Source organism: Macaca thibetana, chromosome 7 (assembly GCF_024542745.1).
Source record: "Macaca thibetana thibetana isolate TM-01 chromosome 7, ASM2454274v1, whole genome shotgun sequence".
NCBI classification, from domain to species: domain Eukaryota; kingdom Metazoa; phylum Chordata; class Mammalia; order Primates; family Cercopithecidae; genus Macaca; species Macaca thibetana.
Genome location: NC_065584.1, coordinates 5,805,841 through 5,817,288, shown reverse-complemented (window position 1 = coordinate 5,817,288; position 11,448 = coordinate 5,805,841). Strand labels below are relative to the sequence as shown.

The window sequence follows — 11,448 nt, the reverse complement described above, 5'->3', positions numbered from 1 at the left end:
CTGCTGTGGAGACCTCCAGGACCTATCCCATGGTGCCCTATACCCAGCTATCTGCTACAGGAAGTGGCTTGTGCCAGCTTGCAAGAGCCCATTGTTAAGTGTTTAAATATTCCACGAGCCTGCTGTTAAACCACTGGTAGCTTGAAATGAGCTGTGGTGGGAGTATTTACACCGTGGAAAGTGGCAAAGCCTACACGTCAGGCCAAAGAGTGCACTCGAACTCAGCCTCAGTGCACAGCTGCAAATTCTGTTCTCCTCATTCACCAAAGACACAGGACGCCCAGGTTGTCACTTCACACTGTGCCCTAATCCCAGTAAGGCCATGCTCACCTCCTAATCCAGCCCCACCTCCAGGCCTCCTTACTCTCAAAAACCCTCACTATTTCCTCTGGAGCTTGAGACATGCCGTGAGCAAAAGCTCCTCCTTCCCACAGCTTCTCTCCACCTGCTTGCTCTGACTGGAACCTGGGCCCCTGGAGCATCCTCCATTGTGGTTACTTCTAGATCAACCCCCACCTTCCCCAAACTCGCCAACCTTGAAGCTGGTGCCATCACACTATGCTCTGTGCCACCTTTCCTGTCTGGTTCTCTGCAGACCCTAGTCCCCTCCGTCTTGTTCCCGGAAGATTCCCACTCCCAGCTCATTGTCACTCTCACTAAATCCCTGTCCTAATTCTTGGCAATTTCAATCTCCACAGAGATGATCCTCCTCCTTCCCTGACCTTTGCTCCTCCAATGATCTTGCCGTCTACCCGTGCTCGGCCACCTCTCCCACGCTCCTTCTCTAGATCCCTGTGTGCTGTCCAACAGAGTGGCCACAAACCCCTCAAAATGAGCCTGGTCCAAAATGAGAGGCACTGTTCGTGTAAACTACATGCAAGGTTTCAAAGCCATAGTGTGGGAAAACATGTAAAATACTTCACTAATAATTCTGAATGTTGATGACATGTTGAGGTGACATTTGGGATGCATTTGGGTTAAATAGAATATAATTGTCCCTCCTCTACCTCATGTCCTCATTCCCCTTCTTTCCATGTGGACTCCATGGTCCATTGTGCCGCCCCTCTCTCCTGTGCACCTTCAGCCCCCTCACCTTTCTCTAATTTCTCATACTGGCCTGGAAAAAACTTCCAACCTGGTCAATTACAACACTGTGCCAGCACCTGTTAAGCTGAACAAGGTTGAAGGAAAACACGCAAAGATTCTGACCCTCCACTCAGGCGCTGGCTTCCCCATTTCTGCAGCGCTCCACCACCACCAATTGTTGATTTGTCCTCCCTATTGGAGCATTCCGTCATCTCCCATTATAATAATTAATTCATTAAAAAAATTAAGACTTGATCTCTGATATGGTTTGACTGTGTCCCCAACCAAATCTCATCTAGACTTGTAGTTACCATAATTCCCACTTGTCATGGGAGAGGCAAGTGAATCATGGGGGTGGTTACCCCCATGCTACTGTTCTCATGATAGTGAGTGAGTTACCACGAGATCTGATGGTTTAATAAGGGGCGTTTCCCCCTTTTTGCTCAGCACTTCTCCTTGCTGCCGCCATGTGAAGGACATGTTTTCTTCCCTTTCTGCCATGACTGTAAGTTTCCTGAGACCTCCCCAGCCATGCTGAACCGTAAGTCAATTAAACCTCTTTCCTTTATAAATTACCCAGTCTCAGGTATGTCTTTACTGGCAACGTGGGAACGGACTAATAAAATCTCTCTCTCCCTTTCTGCTGTCCTTTATAGCAAGACTCTTTGGAAGTATCCATCTGGGCCAGAGTGCAGTGGCCTATTCACAGCTCACTGCAACCTCGATCTCCTGAGCCCAAGCAATTCTCGCACCTCAGCCTCTTAGTAGCTGTGACTGCAGGTGCGCACCATCATGCCCAGCTAACTTGTAAAAATTTTTTGTAGGCTGGGCGCAATGGCTCATGCCTGTAATCTCAGCACTTTGGGAGGCCAAGGTGGGCGGATCACCTGAGGTCAGGAGTTGGAGACCAGCCTGGCCAACATGGTAAAACCCCATATCTACTAAAATACAAAATATTAGCCAGGTGTGGTGGCGGCACCTGTAATCCCAATTACTCAGGCAGCTGAGTTAGGAGAATCACTTGAACCTGGGAGGCGGAGGTTGCAGTGAGCTGAGATTGCACCACTGCACTCCACCCTGGGCGACAGAGCGAGATTTCCATCAAAAACAATTTTATAGAGTCTTGCTATGTTGCCCAGGCAGCTCTGGAACTCTTGGCCTCAAGCAATCCCTACCTCAGCCTCCCAAAGTGCTGAGCTTACAGGTGTGACCCCCTGCACCCAGCCAGAAGTATCTATGACTATCTTCAATTTCTCTCCTCCTATTTTCTCTTGAATGCTTTTCAATCAATATTTGCCTCCTACCACCACACTGAAGCCCTCCAGTGGCTTCCCTATTTCATCTGGGATAAAAATCCAAAGTCTTGACCAGGTGCGGTGGCTCACACCTGTAATCCCAACACTTTGGGAGGCCAAGGTGGGCAGATCACTTGAGCTCAGAAGTTCAAGACCAGCCTGGGCAACAGGGTGAAATCCCATCTCTACAAAAACTACAAAAATTAGCCATGTGCAGGGCGCATGCCTGTAATCCCAACTACTTGAGGTGCTGAGGCAGGAGGATTGCTTGAACTTGGGAGGTCGAGGCTGCAGTGAGCCAAGATCATACCACTGCACTCCAGCCTGGGTGAACAGAGCGAGATCCTGTGTCAAAAAACAAACAAAAAAAAAGGCCAAAGTCTTCGCAGTGGCCACAAGACCCTACGTGACCTGATCTCCCATGATCCATTGCTCCTCGGCAGCCACCACTCCATTCCATGAAGTAGCCCAGGCCAACTACTCTGCAGCCAAAGTCAGGGAAACTTGGAGAACATGTGTGGACCAGAGGATTCCTTCCTCCTGGCTACCAAAAGAACCCCCAAATCCTGCAACCCACCCGCTATGTGCCCAGACCCAATCTGGAGTAGAGGTGTAGACAGTGGCAGCCATCAGAAGCCCCACTGGCCAAACACTTCAGCCTCAGAATGGTGAGCTGCTCGAGGAATTGGGTAAATGTTTGTATTAGACTAAGGTTACTAGAATGGATGTTTTTCCGCATCGTATTACCCAGAAAAGAATACCTTTCAAGAAAGATCAGATTAATTAAGTAGGAAAATGAAGACACTCTATTATCTTTGCATATCTGATGTACTGTGAGTGATTTTGTGACCCTGCTGCATGCACACATATGCACAGGAAAAAAAAAAATCTTAGAATGTAGACCAAAATATTAACAGTGGTTATGGATGAGTGATGGATGAGTGAAGTAACTATAGATTTGGAAGGATATTGTCTGTTTTAAAAGAAAATGAACACTTTCACTCCCAAACAAGATGGAATCATAGAGAACGGATTTCCTCTCCTGCCTGAAAAAATCAAAATAAATTGAACCAAATGTATAAAACAAGAGTTCTCGAGACACTGGATGATACGGTTCGGCTGTGTCCCCACCCAAATCTCATCTTGAATTGTAGTTCCCATAATTCCCATGTGTTGTGGGAGGAACCTGGTGGGAGATATTTGAATCATGGGGGTGGTTCCCCCATACTGTTCTCGTGGAGGTAAGTCTCATGAGATCTGATGGTTTTATAAGGGGGTTCCCTCTTCGCTTGGTTCCATTCTCTCTTGTCCACCACCATATAAGATGTGCCTTTCACCTTCTGCCGTGATTGTAAGGCTTCCCTAGACCTGCGGAACTGTGAGTCCATTAAACCTATTAAATCTCTTTTTCTTTATAATTTACCCAGTCTCACGTATGTCTTCATCAGCAGCATGAGAACAGACTAATACACTGGATATCAGGCAACTAGGCACAATGATTTCTGAGAATGTGGAAAATAAAGTGAGCCTGCAATTAACCCAGCTTCCTTTCTTGAGAGGGTTTCCAGGCCACAGCATGGACAGGGTTACCCAGGTGGGGCCTGGCAGGCTCCTCGAATTGGGAAGACAGAGCTGAGAATTCAGGGAGACTCTGGTCACAGGTAGGGGCAGGGGGGTGATGCTGAGAGCCCCTGGGGCGTGCCTGCCCTCTGCAAAGCTCATGGTTGGTTGCAGCGAGGTGGTCTGGGGGTGGACGTGGGCAATGGGGAGTCTGCGTGTGTTAGAGCCAAGCTCTCCCCTCCTTCTAGTCTCTCTGGGTTTCTGCAGCTCCTGGTAACTTTGCACTGATTCCAGAGACAGCAATTGTTCAGGCACCTGGGTGTAATTCCAAAAAACAAACCCCAAACCTGGCTCTTGGTGCTTTCAGTGATGGCTCAGAGCAGGAATTCTCTGGTTTGGGGTGCATCCTCAAAGGTGGGGGAGGCTTGCTGAAAAGACAGGAGTCTGGTCCCACCTCAGGCTGCTGATCTGGAGCAGGCTCAGGAGTTTTTCTAACACGCTCCCTGAGAGATCCTAGCAAACGTTTGCACAACACTCACTTGAAAGCTGTGTGACCAAAACCATGATTACAGGATTGTCCCTGAACACGGTGGAGAAATCACCTGTCCTTTAAATCTCCCCTGTGGTGACTTAGGGGAGGAGCCGGAAGAGAGCAGCGCTTCACAATAAAAGGAAGAATTGCTTGAACGGAGGCGGAGGCGTTTCAGGCATGAGTCACAGGCTGGGTGTGGAGGAGGAAAGTGTGAAGCAAGGTAGGCTTCCCAGCACCCCTCCAGGCACAGCCGGGGCTGGCCAGCCTCAGCCAGGCCAGATGGAGGGATCCCTGGAGAGTGGGGCCGGCTGCCCAGCTAGAATGCCTCCTTTTACTTCCAGCAGGGAAAACAAAAAGGCCTCCTCTCAATAGCAGAATTATCTACGTTTTCCCTCCCTTCCTCACTTAAATGCTTTCGAGGAGTGGGAGGAAGAAATTGGAGGCTGGAACGAATACCCTTTGCCCTCCTCTGAAAGCAGCCCGGGAGGGGTGAGAGGGTGTAGGAGCAGAGACTCCAAATGGCCCCCACCTGCCAAACCGTTCTGAGGAACAGGCACCAGCTGAGACGTTGGCAGCAGCCGCTCCCCTGCAAGGAGCCCCTCCCACTTCCTGTCCCGCACACCTGCCTCATTGGAAAGCGACGCACCCACTGTTTGGCCTCGGCAGCCTGATGTTTCTCACCACACAGGAAGACAGTCATGCTACAGGAAGACCTCGGACTTTGCATCCAGCAGATGTGAGTTCAAATTCCAGCTTTATAATTTGCAAGCTCAGAGGTGGATTTGCTGGGAAGCTAAACAAGCTTACCTGCAGAGCCCCTAGCTTGCACGGCCCCTCCCAAGACCTTAACCTCATTTTGTATTCATAATTTTGTAGTCTTTTCCCTTTAAAAGGCAGCTCGAATTTTTTTTTTTTTTTTTTTTTTTTTTTTTTTTTTTTTTTTTTTTGAGACGGAGTCTCGCTCTGTCGCCCAGGCTGGAGTGCAGTGGCCGGATCTCAGCTCACTGCAAGCTCCGCCTCCCGGGTTCCCGCCATTCTCCTGCCTCAGCCTCCCGAGTAGCTGGAACTACAGGCGCCGCCACCTCGCCCGGCTAGTTTTTTGTATTTTTCAGTAGAGACGGGATTTCACCGTGTTAGCCAGGATGGTCTCCATCTCCTGACCTCGTGATCCGCCCGTCTCGGCCTCCCAAAGTGCTGGGATTACAGGCTTCAGCCACCGTGCCCGGCCGGCAGCTCGAATTTTTAAGCATTAAGCCCCACGAGACCTGAGTCCACCTAGGAGGTGGGAGATATCCCCTGCAGCATGAGAATAATAATTACCACCTTGTAGGGTTGTTCTAGGAATTGCCAGACTGACAACACACCACACACCCAGAAGGCACCCAAGTCACAGAGCCTGATAGTGTTCCCAGAGCGCCATTGCATCACCCTTGACCACAAGACCTGCGTCATTGGATTTGTCCCCAAAACTTGGGACTCTGGAGATAAAACGTCGTTGCAAGGCTACCTTTGCCACTGAATCTTAGCAGCTTTTGAAGCAAAGCGTTTCAATATTTAGACACTGTGTGTTTCTAATGGGTACTGGGATCAAAATAATAAAAACTCAGTCTGCAAAGGGAGAAGAATAGAAACCAGCAGATTCATTATTTCACAGAATGTTCCTCTCCTCTCAGGTAAACATGCCTAATAATATCTGCTTAACTAATGAGCACCGCATTGCCAGTGGGGCCTTGACTCTGATGATGTAATGCATTTCTGTGCCATCACACCCCCCACCCATCTCGGAGAGCGTCTGAAAATTAAGTGGGGCAGATGTAATTATGTGTCTAATATGCAAGGTACACGTGCCCGTAGAAGCGTGCATTGTGTAAACAACGGTACAAAATCAACTGCGGGTATCTGCTTGGTTCACGTCCTACAAGCACCATTTTCATTTTATTTCAGTTACTTCTTTTTTTTTTTTTTTTTTTTTTTTTGTAACAGAGTCTCACTGTGTTGCCCAGGCTGGCAGGCTGGAGTGCAGCAGCACAATCTTGGCTCACTGCAACCTCCGCCTCTCAGGTTCAAGCAATTCTCGTGCCTCAGCCTCCCAAGTAGCTGGGATTACAGGCATGCACCACCACGCCCAGCTAATTTTTGTGCTTTTAGTAGAGGTGGGGTTTCACCATGTGTTGGCTGGTCTCGAACTCCTGACTTCAGGTGATCTGACCGCCTTGGCAGTTCAACTTCACATGCAGCAGCCTTGGGCTACTTCTTTGAGAGTCAAATCGGCAGAGATGTGGCATGAAAGGAAAGAAGGCGAGTGCACAGCATGCTCAGGACTTTCAGGTCACTCAGAGCTCCTCAGAGCCGCACCAGACACAGAAGACAACAAAGGCTCCACCTGGGGGACAGGCTCCACACGGTGTGGCCCAGCATGACAGTGAGGGTTCCTCCCATAACCAGCTTGGGGCTCTATGCCAAGGCCATTCCCTCCCAAAGGAAACTCATGCAAGATCATTTTTTAGGCTAGTTTCTAGTCTTCTAGCAAATGCACTGGGTTAGAATTCATGCATTTTTTAGACTCCCATCCTCAGCACTAAAGACCCACTTCTGAGTGTGCTCCAAGCTGTGCCCAGGGTAGGGAGAGGATTCAGACACAGCTGTGCCCTCCACAGGTCACAGGTGGGTGGAGAAGAGTCATCCCTGCCCACAGGGACAGGCGGTAACAGGGAAAAGGGAAGAACAGGGCTAATGGAACCCAGGAAAAGCCTGAGTCAGGTGTTAGAGAAGGAAGCAGCCAGAGCGGGCTGAGGCGGGGGGATGAGAGGGACGCAAGGGGACATGGGGTGACATGAGGCCTCCAGCAGGGGTGCAGCTTGTGGAAACCCAAGGAGCGCTGCAAGCGGTGTAACTAACGCTGGGAGGGGAGGGGAAGAGATGAGGCTGAAGTCAGTGGAAACCAGAAGGCCAAGGGCCTGGGGAGCTGAGCCAGGGGTGGAGCTCCATCCTGAGGGCCGTGGCCAGCTGCTAAAGGGATTTCAGGAGGGCAGTAATACCATAAGATTTTGGAGTTTTCGTTTTTTGTTTTTTGTTTTTGTTTTTGTGTTTTTTTGGTTTCGGGGTTTTGTTCTGACATGGAGTCTCGCTCTGTCACCCAGAGGGGAGTGTAGTGGTGCAATCTTGGCTCACTGCAACCTCTACCTCCCGGGTTCAAGCGATCCTCCTGCCTCAGCCTCTTGTGTAGCTGGGACTACAGGCGCCCACTACCACGCTAATTTTTGTATTTTTGTATTTTTAAGTAGAGACGGGGTTTTGCCATGTCAGCCAGGCTGGTCTTGAACTCCTGACCTCAGGCAATCTGCCTGCCTCGGCCTCTCAAAGTGCTGGGATTACAGGCGTGCAATACCGCGCTCAGCTAAGATTTGGGTTTTCAAGGGGTGGTCCTGGTTGCTGGGCACAGTGGAATTGAAGGAGATAGAAGTGGATTGTAGGGAGGGCATGGTGGCCACTTCAGAAGCTGCAGGATTCAGAGTTTGAGAAGCCCCAGTGTGCATCAGACCCAGCACGTTCAAATGTATCCACTACAAAGAAAAGAAACCTTTTATCTGAGGAAGGCAAGCTCCCTTTAAATGATCAGGCCTAGAGAGGCACAGATGTGACAGCTGTCACAGCTCACTGCCCCACCTGAGAAAATAAATCTCCTGAAGCCGCTTGCTGTGTGGGCTCTAGGTTGACTGGTACCAGTAGCTATGCATCAACCTAACAATGCCACATGCCAGACACCGTAACTCGTGCCCTGTAGTTCAACAACGTATAGACAATCACTCATCAATGTTATTTCTGTAAACTGATGAGAATTCCTGAAAAACAGTTTTGCAATCGCCCCTTTCCTGATTTGTCTTCTTTTGTTTAAAAACTCGAGCCTCTCTTCTCTGGAGCACTTTCCAAAGTAACTTGGGAGGGCTTCCTGGACTGCAGTCCTCAACTGTGGCCCAAATAAACTCTCTACCTGTGTTAATTTTGCTTCCATTTCTTTCTGTTGGTCAACACCACAATCTATATTTGAAATGTCATTCTTCCATGCTAGAATATGTATTTGGAAAAAAATTATTTTAATTTTTTTCTGAAGTTCCTTGGCTGTAAAACATTTCATCAACTCTTGGCTGTGATCTGTGGACAATGACTGTGCACACCTACAGACTCACTCCTCATCTTCGTGAGGCTGGGACAAGGGTACCCACGGAGGCTTGTCCCACATCTGTAAAGGCCTCACATGCATGGCTGTAAGCCTCTCAGCCCTCAGGTCCGAGCTCCCCTACCCCTTAAACAACTCTCCCAACCCCACCCCACCTCAGGTCCAGGGTGAACATTCCAGCAGTGTGGTCTGCCCACAGGGGAGACCCAGGGAAGACACCTGCACAGTCCTTAGAAAAAGGCTTAGGGTTTGAGGGTGAGGAATCCCAGGATCCCAGATACCTGGTGTGGGCTTCAGGTGGGCTCGTGCCCTTGACCCTCCCAGCTAAGTGGCTCTGCTGGAGGAGGCGGACCAGAGTGGGACCCTCAAAGGCACAGAGCCCTGGGCCAAAACCCCCAAATGCTCAAGTTTAAAAGTGATACTTTATCCTCGGGAATCCTTGCGAAGTAGGAGTGATTGTTTTCAAGATAGCTTTATGTTAATACTCAATTTAACCAATTCGAGAAATCGACATAAAATCAGCTAACCCCGTATGTGTTTTTTTTGTTGTTGTTGTCGTTTTTTTTTGTTTTTGGCCCCTGACTTTTGTGGAGACCCATGAGATGCTTGGTCCTGAGCCTAAAGGATGCAGGGGCCTGGCTGGGACCCAGCTGGGAAGCTGATGCTGTTCTCCAGGTGAGCGCTTTGCCAAAGGCTACTCAGAACACTGCCTGCCTCCAAACTACTGCTTTCCTAATGGGTCACAAGCACTTTGCAAGAAGCTGCAATCCATCATCCCCTTCTGCTTGCATCCCCCCTCACTTCTGTGGGTGGGAGAGAGGACAGAGCAGGGGGAAGCAGGAACTCTGAGGCTCCCACCTGGGGCACCCACACTTTGATGGGCAGGAGGTGCTCCTGGCCCGCTGGGCGGGACCTCTCCCAAGAGACCCTTATGCCAACCTGGATGCTGGGGACACACCCAGCCCTCCCTTAGCCTGACCCACCTTCCTAGAAAGACAGCTCAGGATTCATTTCTCCCCAGGGCTTTCACTGTGCATGAGAAGTCCCTTCTGCCTTCTATTTTCTCTTCTCCAGGAAACCTCTCTCCGCAGCCCGAATGCTTGACTTTGAACTTTTCCAAGACTTCCAGCACCAGAGACTCAGGACTGACCAACTTTCTCAATATCCTATTCCCCCAACCCCACTCTGGGCTCCCAGTCAATCTCCCTCCCCCCTTTTTCCCCTGTAAAAAACCTAAACTGCTCAGTTATTCTCCCTCAACCCCTGGATCACATCAGCCCCATGGAGAGCTCCACTCTGGTCCACCACCTCCAGCAGAGCCACTTAGCTGGGAGGGCCAAGGGCGCAAGCCCACCGGGAGCCCACACAGGGTATCTGGGATCCTGGAATTCCTCACCCCAAATGCTAACCCTAATTTTAGAACCTGATCACAAAGGATTTCATCCTTGAAAGAAACTGTTCCAGCAATCTTGATTTTGACATGAGTCTGGAAAGGATCTTGAGCGCTACATGGGTCCCACTGGGGGTCCCACTGGGGGTCTCCTCCCAGTGGCTCCTGTTCCCTCCCGGCACAGCTGGCCTTTGCTCTGCACCTCCACTCCGCACTGAGGTCCCTTTGGCTAGTCCTCATGGAGGGGCCTCAGGAGAAGTGGGGAAAGCACAGGTTCCCCACAAAAGACTCCAATGTGGGCTCAGCCTAGTCATGTGACCCTAGACAAGCTTTTAATTTGCCTGCACCCCACAGCACAAGTAACCTCCCCTGCTGTTATGGGTTGAGTTATGTTCTTCCAAAAAAGATCTGTTGCAGTCCTAACCCCCAGGACCTGAAAATGTGACCGTATTTGGGCATAGGGTCTTTACAGAGGTCATCAAGGTAAAGTGAGGTCGTTAGGATGGGCCCTAGTGTGATATGATTGGCGTCCCTACAAAAAGGGGAAATTTGGACACGGAAACAGACAGGCATTGAGGGAAGATGATGTGAAGAGACACAGGGAGAAGATGTCATCTACAAGCCACAGAGAGAGGCCCAGAGCAGACCCTCCCTTACTGCCCTCAGAAGGAGCCAGCCCTGCCAACGCCTCGATCTTGGACTTCCAGCCTCCAGAGCTTTCAGACAATAAACGTCTGCTGTTTCAGCCCCCATCTGTGGGACTTTCTTAAGGCAGCCCTAGCAACAAACCCACCTGCCCTGTTGACTTCCTGAAATGAGAGAGCCACACGGCAGTGCTGCATAAAGGGCAAGTGCTGCGGATTCATTCAGGCCATGAGCAATCATTGAGCACCAACAGTGTGCCAGGGACCATGCGTGAGCGCTAGGGGTCTGCACCACCAACTTAGATAAAGTCCCTAACTTGCTTCCTTTACATAAGTTATTCTCCTAGCCACCATGCAAGTGGAATCATCTCAGACTGCTACAGTCTTCACAGCTCCTAGCTAATCATTAAGCACATTGTAGGTGCTTAATAAATGCCTAAATAATTGATTTACTACAGATTCGTAATGGCTACAAATTATTCCATGTACAAGTCTGAATTTGGGCGTGCTGAATATTTTATAGTCTTTAGCAACATCCAGAAGAACTAATCGTAGTTTGAGTCCAAAATAACCTCATTTATTTAGTACCACGACAGGCTTGTCCTGTTCTGTAGGGTGTAGAATATTGAGCCCAAAGGGATGGCATCTCGTTTGCTTTCATGACCTCCTCCCCTCTTGCACGGATACAGATCATGGCTTTAGACAATTTTTGAGGTGAGGCTACATTTTCTGGGCGTAACCAACTTCAGATAAAAGATATTTTC

The 11,448-nt window shown here is 49.6% G+C and overlaps 1 long non-coding RNA gene across 2 annotated transcripts; it reads left to right on the top strand.

The window, feature by feature from the left end:
- The first annotated feature begins 4,469 nt into the window (after positions 1-4,469).
- On the top strand, positions 4,470-11,123 carry LOC126958452 (uncharacterized). 2 transcript variants are annotated; one of them, XR_007727191.1, is made up of 5 exons: positions 4,507-4,693; positions 5,021-5,209; positions 5,804-6,146; positions 9,244-9,325; positions 9,725-11,114. It is a non-coding gene; the product is annotated as an uncharacterized LOC126958452 (long non-coding RNA). The 2 variants fall into 2 exon arrangements; XR_007727190.1 differs by having other exon boundaries at positions 4,470-4,693; positions 5,804-9,325; positions 9,725-11,123.
- The last annotated feature ends 325 nt before the right edge of the window (positions 11,124-11,448 follow it).